At 48.7% G+C, this 14,455-nt stretch overlaps 1 protein-coding gene across 1 annotated transcript in view; it reads left to right on the forward strand.

Moving 5' to 3' along the window:
• Positions 1-14,455, forward strand: part of LOC136581973 (fatty acyl-CoA hydrolase precursor, medium chain-like) — a 46,012-nt gene that overhangs the window by 7,276 nt on the left and 24,281 nt on the right. The gene's annotated exons all lie outside the window — the stretch shown is intronic.

Consider the following 14,455-nt stretch of genomic DNA (forward strand, 5'->3'; position numbering starts at 1 on the left):
CGTGGTCCATACATGTCAGCAGGTCTTACAGCTCCTTACATTACAGGGATCTTATAGTCCTGCTGTGTGTTGGGATTATGTATCCTGTCCACGGTCCGCACATGTCAGCAAGTCTTACAGCTCCTTACATTACAGGGATCTAATAGTCCTGCTGTGTGTTGGGGATCTGTATCCTGTCCGCGGTCCATACATGTCAGCAGGTCTTACAGCTCCTTACATTACAGGGATCTTATAGTCCTGCTGTGTGTTGGGGTTATGTATCCTGTCGGCGGTCCGTACATGTCAGCAGGTCTTACAGCTCCTTACATTACAGGGATCTTATAGTCCTGCTGTGTGTTGGGGTTATGTATCCTGTCCGTGGTCCTTACATGTCAGCAGGTCTTACAGCTCCTTACATTGCAGGGATAAGTTCCTTTTTGTGTGTCAGAGGGCAATGCACTCCTGATTATGAAGTGCCTCAAATTTGTGGTTTGCCTGTAACCCAGAAGGGGAGGGTCCGGGAATATGGTTTTCAGACAGTCATCCTTGTGTAGCGTATGATGGAGTTTTGTATGCGGTTTTCTTTAGTATTTCTTGTTGTGAATTGTAGGTCACTATTAGAGGTGCACAACCATTTTCTAACTTCTCTTTGTATTGGAGTAGTTGATTTCTGGGTATCCTGGTGGCTCTGGTGATTCCTGGTTGTCCCGGCGGCTCTGGTGATTCGGTCATCAGTTGAGGTGGGATGGTAGCCCTGATTTATAAATGTCCTTTTAAGATGGTATAAATGTTCCTCTCTGTTGGGTTGGAGCAGATCCGGTTGTATCTGATGGCCTGGCTGTAGGCGATGGACTTTTTGATTTGCTTAGGGCGGAATCTGTCCCATCTGAGGTATGTGGGCCAATCAATCAGTTTTTGGTATAGGCATGTCTGTATTGAGTTGTTTGAAATTTTTATGGTGTCCAAAAAGTTGATTTCGGCATATGAGTAGCCTAATGTCATGTTTATGTTGCAGTAGAATTCATGGAATTTTATTCGTTCTTGTTCGGTGTTGGTCCAGATGGTTATGATGTCATCAATGTAGCATTAGTAGGCCCATGGTTTGCTGGAGCAGGAGGCCAGAAAATCATTTCAGTTTTGCCATGAAAAGGTTGACATATTGCAGTGCCATTCTACTGCCCATGGCAGTTCCAATGAGTTGCAGGAATATCTCTTTGCCAAAGGAGAAAAAGTTATGTGAGGATTAATCTTGTGAGTTGTAACACAGATTCAGAGGCAACCCCTCCGGCCTGAAGGTGTGTCTGGCAGGCGGTCAGTTCATCTTCGTGTGGGATGTTGGAATATAAGGATTCCACATCCATGGTGGCCAGGATGGTGCCATCGGGGAGTGGACCTCCACTTGATAGTTTGTTCAGTGGGTCCATGGAGTCCTGTAAGTAGCTGGTTGTGTTTCTCACTAGTGGTTTGAGGACACCTTCAGTGAGGGTTCCCACACCTGAGATAATTGGCCTCCCTGGGTTGCCAGTTTTGTGTAGTTTTGGAAGCATGTAGAATGTTCCAATCCTGGAGTACTTTGGTATCAAGTCCAAAAGTTTTGTGGTGTCCCCATATAGGCTTCTGATAGCCCTTTTCAATTCCCTCGCATATTTTTGAGTCAGGTCTTAATTAGAGATGAGCGAACGTACTCGGTAAGGGCTATTTCGCAATCGAGCACTGCGATTTTCGAGTCATTCACTACTCGGGTGAAAAGTACTCGGGTGCGCTGTGGGTGAGCGGGGGGTTGCAGCGGGGAGTGGGGGGGAGAGGGAGAGAGAGAGGGCTCCCCCTGTTCCTGCATATTGATATTGAATGCTTCTCTATTCCGCTTGTCTGGTATAGTAGATTGAACCACATGCCTAAAGGAGTCTATATATTTATCCAAAGTGGGATTGCGACCAGTGGGGGGGTCCAATCAGACTTCTCCTTGGCCCCCAGTTTCTCCTGTGTTTGAGTGCTTGGAGGTCCTATCTCCTCTTTGTCATAGAAGAACTCTTTCAGTCTTAGTCTCCTAAAATATTCCTCCATGTCACTGCAGAGTTCTGTTTTGTCAAGCGTTTTAGTAGGACAGAATGAAAGTCCCCTGGAGAGGACACTGAGCTCCACATTAGTGGGGTTGTGAGATGACAGGTTGATAACAAAGCTGATTTTACCTGTGTCCATGTCCTGTTGGGGGTTCTGTCCTAACCAGCCTGTGTTCCTGATCTGTGTTTGGGTACAGGCCTGCTTTGAGTTGAAGTCTTTGCAGTTTCTTTTCCTTGTTCTTTATTAGACACAACCGTAGTGTTGTATAGTAGCACTGTCTTTTCAATTTCAAGTTCTTTGTAAGTGTGCTCCTTAAAGTTTGTATCTCTATAAGTGCCGTTTTCTTGGTGCTGTAGAAGACATGGATAAGGTGGTTCTGCAGTCTCTCAGAAGTCCTGTGGCATAGACGTTGTGTATGAAGGGTATTATAGGTGTGGAGAATGGGATTCCTCAGGCAAAGTTCCTTAGGGATTAAATGTTCCTTCTTGTATCTGGTTAAAAAGAAAATATTGCTGTCCAGTTGTGCCAATTTTTTCAGAAGATGTTTCAGTTCCATTTGTGAATGGTACATTCTGGTATCCTCCATTAGGTATAATGAAAAAAGTTTGGTACCGTGTTAGCCAGTAGAGTAAAATGTGATTGTTCCCAGCAAGAGAAACCAAGTAATCTTGTAGATATGAGACCTTTTAATGGCTAACAAAAATACATGATGTTAATGCAAGCTTTCAGACCTACTCGGGGTCCTTCATCCAGGCATAATGAAATGGATCCGAAGATGCATGCATATTTATAAATACATACTTATGACAAGGCACAGACATGGATGTGATTAATTTACAATTAAAAGAATACTACAACAGAAATACAAACATAGATGTGAAACATCTATACATAGTTATTAGGTCACCCCCTTGTTACAGTCCTGGGTATAAATAGATGATGGTAGAGATCTTTATACTGACCCCTGATATATTATACATAGTTATTAGAGATGAGCGAACGTACTCGTCCGAGCTTGATATTCGTGCGAATATTACGGTGTTCGGGATGCTCGTTACTTGTAACGAGTACCACGCGGTGTTCTGGTTACTTTCAGTTTCCTCTCTGAGACGTTAGCGCGCTTTTCTGGCCAATTGAAAGACAGGGAAGGCATTACAACTTCCCCCTGTGACGTTCAAGCCCTATACCACCCCCCTGCAGTGAGTGGCTGGGGCGATCAGATGTCACCCGAGTATAAAAGTCGGCCCCTCCCGCGGCTCGGCTCAGATGCCGTGTGAGTTAGTGAGGGAAAGTGCTGTTCTATTGGAGTTGCTGTAGGGAGAGTGTTTGTAGTGAGTGTAGGCTTCAAGAACCCCAACGGTCCTTCTTAGGGCCACATCTACGTGTGTGCAGGCTGCTTCAGTTAGCAGTGGAAATTTTATTTTTTTTTCTCAAAATCGGCAGTGCAGAGCATTGCACCCGGTATTAGGGACAGAAGTGGTGCTTAGGCAGGGAGAGTGTTAGGAGTGAGTGTAGCCTTCAAGAACCCCAACGGTCCTTTCTAGGGCCAAATTTAACCGTGTGCAGTACTGTGCAGGCTGCTGTTAGCAGTGTTGCATTTTTTTTTTTTTTCAAAAAATCGTCTGTGCAGAGCATTGCACCCTCCATTGATACTACAGGGAGAGAATTGTGTAGGCAGGGCCACAACAAAGTTATTGTTCATTGAATATCCGCAGTGGGGCCCTCCCTTTGCAAAAAAGCAGGGAAAAAATTATATTTGGCCTGCCTGTGTCAGTCCTAAGGTCTCCGTGTACGTGTGTGCTGCGTGGAGAACGTACAAAAATCAGACGCAACCAGCTACGGTTTACTGCAGGCTTGCGCCATTGTCTTTCCTGACTGGCAAATACCTGCTCTGCCAGAGTTAATAACTCTGCTACACTAAAGTTGTGTGACACTTTTTCAGGGCCACACCACAGTTATTAATTAAACGTATTGTTCATTAAATATATCCGCAGTGGGGCCCTCCCTTTGCAAAAAAGCATGGAAAAAATTATATTTGGCCTGCCTGTGTCAGTCCTAAGGTCTCCGTGTACGTGTGTGCTGCGTGGAGAACGTACAAAAATCAAACGCAACCAGCTACGGTTTACTGCAGGCTTGCGCCATTGTCTTTCCTGACTGGCAAATACCTGCTCTGCCAGAGTTAATAACTCTGCTACACTAAAGTTGTGTGACACTTTTTCAGGGCCACACCACAGTTATTAATTAAACGTATTGTTCATTGAATATCCGCAGTGGGGCCCTCCCTTTGCAAAAAAGCAGGGAAAAAATTATATTTGGCCTGCCTGTGTCAGTCCTAAGGTCTCCGTGTACGTGTGTGCTGCGTGGAGAACGTACAAAAATCAAACGCAACCAGCTACGGTTTACTGCAGGCTTGCGCCATTGTCTTTCCTGACTGGCAAATACCTGCTCTGCCAGAGTTAATAACTCTGCTACACTAAAGTTGTGTGACACTTTTTCAGGGCCACACCACAGTTATTAATTAAACGTATTGTTCATTGAATATCCGCAGTGGGGCCCTCCCTTTGCAAAAAAGCAGGGAAAAAAATTATATTTGGCCTGCCTGTGTCAGTCCTAAGGTCTCCGTGTACGTGTGTGCTGCGTGGAGAACGTACAAAAATCAAACGCAACCAGCTACGGTTTACTGCAGGCTTGCGCCATTGTCTTTCCTGACTGGCAAATACCTGCTCTGCCAGAGTTAATAACTCTGCTACACTAAAGTTGTGTGACACTTTTTCAGGGCCACACCACAGTTATTAATTAAACGTATTGTTCATTGAATATCCGCAGTGGGGCCCTCCCTTTGCAAAAAAGCAGGGAAAAAATTATATTTGGCCTGCCTGTGTCAGTCCTAAGGTCTCCGTGTACGTGTGTGCTGCGTGGAGAACGTACAAAAATCAAACGCAACCAGCTACGGTTTACTGCAGGCTTGCGCCATTGTCTTTCCTGACTGGCAAATACCTGCTCTGCCAGAGTTAATAACTCTGCCACACTAAAGTTGTGTGACACTTTTTCAGGGCCACACCACAGTTATTAGTTAAACGTATTGTTCATTGAATATCCGCAGTGGGGCCTTCCCTTTGCAAAAAAGCGAAAAAATTATATTTGGCCTGCAGGCTTGCGCCAATTTATTTCCTGCCTGGGAAATCAAATCACTGGTAATACAGCATGCTGAGGGGTAGGGGTAGGCCTAGAGGACGTGGACGCGGCTGAGGACGCGGAGGGCCAAGTGAGAGTGTGGGCACAGGCCGAGCTCCTGATCCAGGTGTGTTGCAGCCGACTGCTGCGCGATTAGGAGAGAGGCACGTTTCTGGCGTCCCCACATTCATCGCCCAATTAATGGGTCCACGCGGGAGACCTTTATTAGAAAATGAGCAGTGTGAGCAGGTCCTGTCCTGGATGGCAGAAAGTGCTTCGAGCAAGCTATCATCCACCCAGAGTTCTGCGCCGTCCACTGCTGCAAATCCGAATCCTCTGTCTGCTGCTCCTCCTTCCTCCCAGCCTCCTCACTCCACTACAATGACACATGCTCAGGAGCGGGAACACTCCCAGGAACTTTTCTCGGGCCCCTGCTCAGATTGGGCAGCAGTGGTTCCTCTACCACCAGAGGAGTTTATCATCACTGATGCCCAACCATTGGAAAGTTCCCGGGGTCCGGGGGATGAGGCTGGGGACTTCCGCCAACTGTCTCAAGACCTTTCAGTGGGTGAGGAGGACGATGACAATGAGACACAGTTGTCTTGCAGTGAGGTAGTAGTAAGGGCAGTAAGTCCGAGGGAGCAGCGCACAGAGGATTCGGAGGAAGAGCAGCAGGACGATGAGGTGACTGACCCCACCTGGTGTGCAACGCCTACACAGGACAGGTCTTCAGAGGGGGAGGCACGGGCAGCAGCAGGGCAGGTTGCAAGAGGCAGTGCGGTGGCCAAGGGTAGAGGCAGGGCCAGACCGAATAATCCACCCAAAGCGCCCCCTCGCGCCATGCCACCCTGCAGAGGCCGAGGTGCTCTAAGGTCTGGCAGTTTTTCACAGAGACGCCTGACGACCGACGAACAGTGGTGTGCAACCTTTGTCGCGCCAAGATCAGCCGGGGAGCCACCACCAACAGCCTGACCACCACCAGCATGCGCAGACATATGATGGCCAAGCACCCCACAAGGTGGGACGAAGGCCGTTCACCGCCTCTGGTTTGCACCGCTGCCTCTCCCCCTGTGCCCCAACCTGCCACTGAGATACAACCCCCCTCGGCCCAATCCAGCAATGTCTCGCACCGCACCGTCCAGCCGTCGCTAGCGCAACTGTTGGAGCGCAAGCGCAAGTACGCCGCCACGCACCCGCACGCTCAATCGTTAACCGTCCACATAGCCAAATTTATCAGCCTTGAGATGCTGCCGTATAGGGTTGTGGAAACGGAGTCCTTCAAAGCTATGATGGCGGCGGCGGCCCCGCGCTACTCAGTTCCCAGTCGCCACTACTTTTCCCGATGTGCCGTCCCAGCCCTGCACGACCACGTCTCCCGCAACATTGTACGCGCCCTCACCAATGCGGTTAGTGGCAAGGTCCACTTAACTACGGACACGTGGACAAGCACAGGCGGGCAGGGCCACTACATCTCCCTGACGGCACATTGGGTGAATTTAGTGGAGGCTGGGACAGAGTCAGAGCCTGGGACCGCTCACGTCCTACCCACCCCCAGCTCGGTGGTGGTATGTTCGGCGGTGTATGCTTCTTCCACTAAAGCACCCTCCTCCTCCTCCTCCTCCTCAACCTCTGTCTCGCAATCAAGATGTGTCAGCAGCAGCAGGACGTCGCCAGCAGTCGGTGTCGCGCGGCGTGGCAGCACAGCGGTGGGCAAGCGTCAGCAGGCCGTGCTGAAACTACTCAGCTTAGGAGATAGGAGGCACACGGCCCACGAACTGCTGCAGGGTCTGACAGAGCAGACCGACCGTTGGCTTGCGCCGCTGAGCCTCCAACCGGGCATGGTCGTGTGTGACAACGGGCGTAACCTGGTGGCGGCTCTGCAGCTCGGCAGCCTCACGCACGTGCCATGCCTGGCCCACGTCTTTAATTTGGTGGTTCAGCGCTTTCTGAAAAGCTACCCACGCTTGTCAGACCTGCTCGTAAAGGTGCGCCGGCTCTGCGCACATTTCCGCAAGTCCCACACGGACGCTGCCACCCTGCGCACCCTGCAACATCGCTTTAATCTGCCAGTGCACCGACTGCTGTGCGACGTGCCCACACGGTGGAACTCTACGCTCCACATGTTGGCTAGGCTCTATGAGCAGCGTAGAGCTATAGTGGAATACCAACTCCAACATGGGTGGCGCAGTGGGAGTCAGCCTCCTCAATTCTTTTCAGAAGAGTGGGCCTGGTTGGCAGACATCTGCCAGGTCCTTCGAAACTTTGAGCAGTCTACCCAGGTGGTGAGCGGCGATGCTGCAATCATTAGCGTCACCATTCCTCTGCTATGCATCTTGAGAACTTCCCTGCAAACCATAAAGGCAGCCGCTTTGCGCTCAGAAACCGAGTCGGGGGAAGACAGTATGTCGCTGGATAGTCAGAGCACCCTCCTGTCTATATCTCAGCGCGTTCAGGAGGAGGAGGAGGAGCATGAGGAGGATGAGGAGGAGGGGGAAGAGACAGCTTGGCCCACTGCTGACCGTACCCATGCTGCTTGCCTGTCATCATTTCAGCGTGTATGGCCTGAGGAGGAGGAGGAGGAGGAGGAGGAGGATCCTGAAAGTGATCTTCCTAGTGCGGACAGCCATGTGTTGCGTACAGGTACCCTGGCACACATGGCTGACTTCATGTTAGGATGCCTTTCTCGTGACCCTCGCATTCAACGCATTCTGGCCACTACGGATTACTGGGTGTACACACTGCTCGACCCACGCTATAAGGAGAACCTTCCCACTCTCATTCCCGAAGAGGAAAGGGGTTCGAGAGTGTTGCTATACCACAGGACCCTGGCGGACAAGCTGATGGTAAAATTCCCATCCGACAGCGGTAGTGGCAGAAGGCGCAGTTCCGAGGGCCAGGTAGCAGGGGAGGTGCGTAGATCGAGCAGCATGTACAGCCCAGGCAGTGCAACAGTCTTTAAGGGCCTGGCCAGCTTTATGGCTCCCCAGCAAGACTGTGTCACCGCTCCCCAGTCAAGGCTGAGTCGGCGGGAGCATTGTAAAAGGATGGTGAGGGAGTACGTAGCCGATCGCACGACCATCCTCGGTGACGCCTCTGCCCCCTACAACTACTGGGTGTCGAAGCTGGACACGTGGCCTGAACTAGCGCTGTATGCCCTGGAGGTGCTTGCTTGTCCTGCGGCTAGCGTCTTGTCGGAGAGGGTGTTTAGTGCGGCTGGGGGAATCATCACAGATAAGCGTACCCGCCTGTCAACCGACAGTGCCGACAGGCTTACACTCATCAAGATGAACAAAGCCTGGATTTCCCCAGACTTCTGTTCTCCACCAGCGGACAGCAGCGATACGTAAGCAATACGTAGGCTGCACCCGCGGATGGAAGCTACGTTCTCTCTCACCATCCAAAACGGGGACATTTCTGCTTCATCAATCTGTGTCTAATATTCCTCCTCCTCCTCCTGCTCCTCCTCCTGAAACCTCACGTAATCACGCTGAACGGGCAATTTTTCTTAGGGCCACAAGGCTCACTCATCTAATTTTTCTAAACAATTTTTATATGTTTCAATGCTCTTAAAAGCGTTGAAACTTTAACTTGAACCAATTTTTAGTTAAACTGGGCTGCCTCCAGGCCTAGTTACCACTTAAGCCACATTAACCAAAGCGATTAATGGGTTTCACCTGCCATCTTGGTTGGGCATGGCCAATTTTTACTGAGGTACATTAGTACTGTTGGTACACCAATGTTTTGGGGCCCTCACCTACAGTGTAATCATAGCAATTTGTATGTTCTTCGCCTGCACTCATGGTACAGAAGTGTGTGTGGGGTTGGCCTACACTTTAGCTACATAAATGTAACTTGGGCCTTGGCTATACTGCAGCTACTGAAATGGAACTAAGACTGCGCTCCCACTATACTGCTGCTTCGGAATTGTTCCTGGGGCCTGTGTAGGCTGCTACAATGACTTAAATGGCACTAAGACTATGCTCCTCCTATACTGCTGCTTCAGAATTGTTCCTGGGGCCTGTGTAGACTGCTACAATGACTTAAATGGAACTAAGACTATGCTCCTCCTATACTGCTGCTTCGGAATTGTTCCTGGGGCCTGTGTAGGCTGCTACTATTACTGAAATGGAACGAAGACTGCGCTCCCACTATACTGCTGCTTCGGAATTGTTCCTGGGGCCTGTGTAGGCTGCTACTATTACTGAAATGGAACTAAGACTGTGCTCCCCCTATAATGCTGCTAGTGATATGTTAGTGGGGCCTGTCGCTAATGCTACGGCTGAAATGTTACTAATTCTGGGCTCTGCCTATACCGCTGCGAATGGTATGTCTCTGGGGTGTGGAAACAGAGGCTTCCCAAAGACATGATGGCGGCGAGGCCATTTCCCACCAACGCTGTTACTGTTAAGGTGCATATAACCACGGACACGTGGAGAGGACACGTAGTGCCTCCAAAACATCCCCCGCCACGGCCCACTTAATCCTGGCCACATTCCGAAAACCAACAAAATAAAACCGCGCTACTAGGTCCGCAGTCACCACCACATTACCACCAATGCGGTTAATGTTAAGGTACATATAACCACGGACACATGGAGAGGACACGTAGTGCCTCAAAAACATCCCCCTCCTCCTCCAACAGGGAAAACATTCTTGGCAAATGCCTTTGCATTGGTTCGTCTGGTGGCAGTCCAAGAATGTCACCTTTACCGACACTACAAGAGAGCCCCCCCACAATCCCCCCGCCACGGCCCACTTAATCCTGGCCACATTCCGAAAACCAACAAAATAAAACCGCGCTACTAGGTCCGCAGTCACCACCACATTACCACCAACGCGGTTACTGTTAAGGTGCATATAACCACGGACACGTGGAGAGGACACGTAGTGCCTCAAAAACATCCCCCCCGCCACGGCCCACTTAATCCTGGCCACATTCCGAAAACCAACAAAATAAAACCGCGCTACTAGGTCCACAGTCACCACCACATTACCACCAACGCGGTTACTGTTAAGGTACATATTACCAGTCTGACTGGGGCATGCAGACACCTTGACAGAATGAATAGTGTGTGGCACATAGGTTCCCCATTGCTATGCCCACGTGTGCAGCTCCTGATGGCGGTGGCACAGGATTCTATTTCTCATTGCTTCTGTACAGCATTGTGGGCTATCGCCCCGCCCCTTTTAAAGAGGGTCGCTGCCTAGCCATGCCAACCCCTCTGCAGTGTGTGCCTGCGGTTCCTCCTCATGGCAGACGCACTTCTAAATAGACATGAGGGTGGTGTGGCATGAGGGCAGCTGAAGGCTGCGCAGGGACACTTTGGTGTGCGCTGTGGTGGGGAGGGGGGGGGCGGTTGGTCAGCATGTAACCCAGGAGAAGTGGCAGCGGAGTGTCATGCAGGCAGTGATTGTGCTTTGTTGTAGCTAGTGTGGTGCTTAGCAAAGGTATGCCATGCTAATGAGGGCTTTTCAGAAGTAAAAGTTTTTGGGAGGGGGGGGCCCCACTCTTGCCGCTATTGTGGCTTAATAGTGGGGCCTGTGAACTTGAGATGCAGCCCAACACGTAGCCCCTCGCCTGCCCTATCCGTTGCTGTGTCGTTCCCATCACTTTCTTGAATTGCCCAGATTTTCACACATGAAAACCTTAGCAAGCATCGGCGAAATACAAAAATGCTCGGGTCGCCCATTGACTTCAATGGGGTTCGTTATTCGAAACGAACCCTCGAGCATCGCGAAAAGTTCGTTCCGAGTAACGAGCACCCGAGCATTTTGGTGCTCGCTCATCTCTAATAGTTATTAGAGCATCCCCTTGTTACAGTGCTGGGTATAATAGATGATGGGAGAGATCTCTGTACTGACCCCTGATATATCTATAGATAGTTATTAGAGCGCCCCCTTGTTACAGTCTTGGGTATAATAGATGATGGGAGAGATCTTTATACTGATCCCTGATATACCTATACATAGTTATTAGAGCGCCCCCTTGTTACAGTCTTGGGTATAAATAGATGATGGGAGAGATCTCTGTACTGACCCCTGATATATCTATACATAGTTATTAGAGCGCCCCCTTGTTACAGTCCTGGGTATAATAGATGATAGGAGAGATCTCTGTACTGACCCCTGATATATCTATACATAGTTATTAGAGCGCCCCCTTGTTACAGTCTTGGGTATAAATAGATGATGGGAGAGATCTCTGTACTGACCCCTGATATATCTATACATAGTTATTAGAGCGCCCCCTTTGTTACAGTCTTGGGTATAATAGATGATGGGAAAGATCTCTGTACTGACCCCTGATATACCTATACATAGTTATTAGAGCGCCCCCTTGTTACAGTCCTGGGTATAATAGATGATGGCAGAGATCTGTGTACTGACCCCTGATATATCTATACATAGTTATTAGAGCGCCCCCTTGTTACAGTCTTGGGTATAATAGATGATGGGAAAGATCTCTGTACTGACCCCTGATATATCTATACATAGTTATTAGAGCGCCCCCTTGTTACAGTCTTGGGTATAATAGATGATGGCAGAGATCTTTATACTGACCCCTGATATAGCTATACTTAGTTATTAGCTCGTCCCCTTGTTACAGTCTTGGGTATAAATAGATGTTAGGAGAGCTCTTTATACTGACCCCTGATGTAGTTATTAGGTCGCCTCTTTTTCTAAACTAAATAATTTAAATTTTTTGGAACAATGAATTTTTATTAGCAGTTCCACAATGTACAATGCACTCAAAGCCAAATGTATATGGATATATATCAACAATCCCAATTATATGCATATTACAACTTTATGGGGAAGGGAGAGTAGAGGGAGGGTAGGGGAGAGAATAGGGTTAAAGAGGGAAAATTGACAACCTTGGGAGGTACCGCACAAACAGACATTCTGCATTTGTAGAAATTGTTCCTTCCAGGAGAGTTTTTAGAATATTGGAAAGTTATGTCCAAGTTAAAGAAAGTACTTTTTGGTTTCTTAAAGTGTGTAAGCCGAAGCCTGTCACAAAGTGGGAGAAATGGAGGAGGGAGGAGAAATGAGGTGGGGGAGAGCCTGCTGAAGACTAGTCAAATCCAGGTGGCATCTTGAACATCCTCCCTGTGGATGTGGTGTGTAGGGACATCCTCAGTGACCTGGTGAAGGTGCGTTCTTTAGAGTTCAACAAAACGCGGCTAGGAGCAGATTTTTCCGGCGATTTTTCGGCCCCGGTCACGCGATTTACGGATGCGCATCCGTCATGCGATCCGCAAATCGCGGCAAAAAACGACCGTCTGACCGAGGCCTGAGTGACAGTTTTAAACATTCACTTTGCATAAACTCTTAAGTAGCTAATTAGCTACTTAAGAGCTTATTAGTGTGTAAATGAAGGGTCCCGTTGTATACAGAAGACAGCTGCTGTATTCTCAGAGCACTCAGCTGGTATACAGCTGAGCGCTCTGAGCGGGGTATGCAGAAGACAGCTGGAGCGCTGTCTTTTGCATACTTCTGCTGTGTTCTCGAAGCGGGATACCAGCTGAAACAATACGATCAGCGGTATCCCCCTGAGAACTCAGCACGCAGTCCTGATAAGACTCATCGTTGTCTTTCAGTTTGCTAAAAGTTAGCGATGGGCGAAAAGTGCACGATAGCCGTGCATTTAGGCACAACGATTATCACTCAAAAGATGGCTTTTGAGTGAATTTTGAGCGAAAATTGTTGTGTCTAAAAACAGTGGTGCCTACAGCCGAGGGGACGGGACAGCACATGAAGTAGCATGAGAGGAATTTCTCCTACCTATGGATGGCTCAGGTGAATTCTGTCTGCAAGCCCACATCCATCACTCCTGACAAGTGTAGGCAAGGGGTTCGTTTGTTCCATCCCACAGGTAGAGCGGAGGGACCCAGGGCCGCCATCTTTAAGCTCCTCTCCGCAGCCTTGTGTGATGTAGAAGTCAGTGAGCTTCTTAGAAGAGGTTCTTTTTGCCCTTTTAGGCATGATGTAAAAAGCAGGTAATCTCCCAGCGTAGGGAATTGCTGTTTCAGGCTGGTCTTAGTGTCACTTTTTTAGTCGCTACAAAAGTTAGAAAGAGAGCAGTACTAACGTGCGTCCATTTACCTCGTCTTCTAGGCCATGCAGCCCAATAATCCAAATTTTGATAACCTCTCTGGGTATTGTAGTCCACCCATTCTGTTTATTACTTTAGTTGCCCGCCTTTGTACCCGCTCAAGCTCTATTATGTCTTTCTTGATTACTGGTGCCCAAAACTGTATAAAATATTCCATGTGTGGTCTGACTAAACTACTGCTAGATGTCTCTGACAGAGGCTTATCTCCAGCAGGAACTAAAAACAAAAACTGGGAAAAGAATTATGAAAACTATATGACTACTGTAAGAAAACTGAGCTGACTACACAGATATGGTAACAGAACCAAGCAAATCTCAAAGATACTTTAGCAAAACCAAGCCTACTATATGGATATGGTACCAGAACCAGCCTTATTACAAAGATATTACGAAGATATGGTACCAGAATGAAGCTTTTTACATAAACGTAGTACCTCCTACTTCCCCACTTCATCAGCTGTAGAGAAGCTGCACAGGCGCCCGACTGCACTGCTGTCCGCTAAGAGGCAGGCTGCAGCCACTGTACAGTCTGGGTCGACATGGAGCCCTGGATGCCCCCTCCTTCTACCACTCGCTAATATTATATCCGTGTAGCACCAACCAGTGGCCTAATATTCCCACCATATTGGGCCCTGGCTGGCTCTCTGACCTCCAACAATTAGAATAGCCCTGCAAGGTAACCCTCCACTTCCCCACCACCACCTGTGCAGCAACCGGCAGGGTTCAGGAGAGGTGAAAGATGACAAATAAAAATTCCACCTGCTCCTGAAGCCCCACGCCATGACTGGACGCCCTAGGCCCTTGCCCTCCAGTGCCTAGTGGCAAATATGACCCTGTTTACAGGTAGGAACAATTTTCCCAAAGGCTGAAATAGATTTGTGTTCTGCTACAGAGCAACCTTTCCAATTGTGCTGGTTGCTATTGGAAACAGTCATCTAGCTTGTGGTCAGCCACTCTCTTATTAAACTTAGCTGAGTTTTTGCTGTTCAGGGGCCGTTACTATATTCTACCTTATATTATTGTACAGTATCTGGTATATAGAAGGTGGTTCTCAGAATTTATATCACCATAGCCAGCTCTGTTGAGGCACTCACCAAGCAAGAAATGCTTGGAGATTTCAGCTCTG

Source organism: Eleutherodactylus coqui, chromosome 11 (genome assembly GCF_035609145.1).
Source record: "Eleutherodactylus coqui strain aEleCoq1 chromosome 11, aEleCoq1.hap1, whole genome shotgun sequence".
Classification (NCBI taxonomy): domain Eukaryota; kingdom Metazoa; phylum Chordata; class Amphibia; order Anura; family Eleutherodactylidae; genus Eleutherodactylus; species Eleutherodactylus coqui.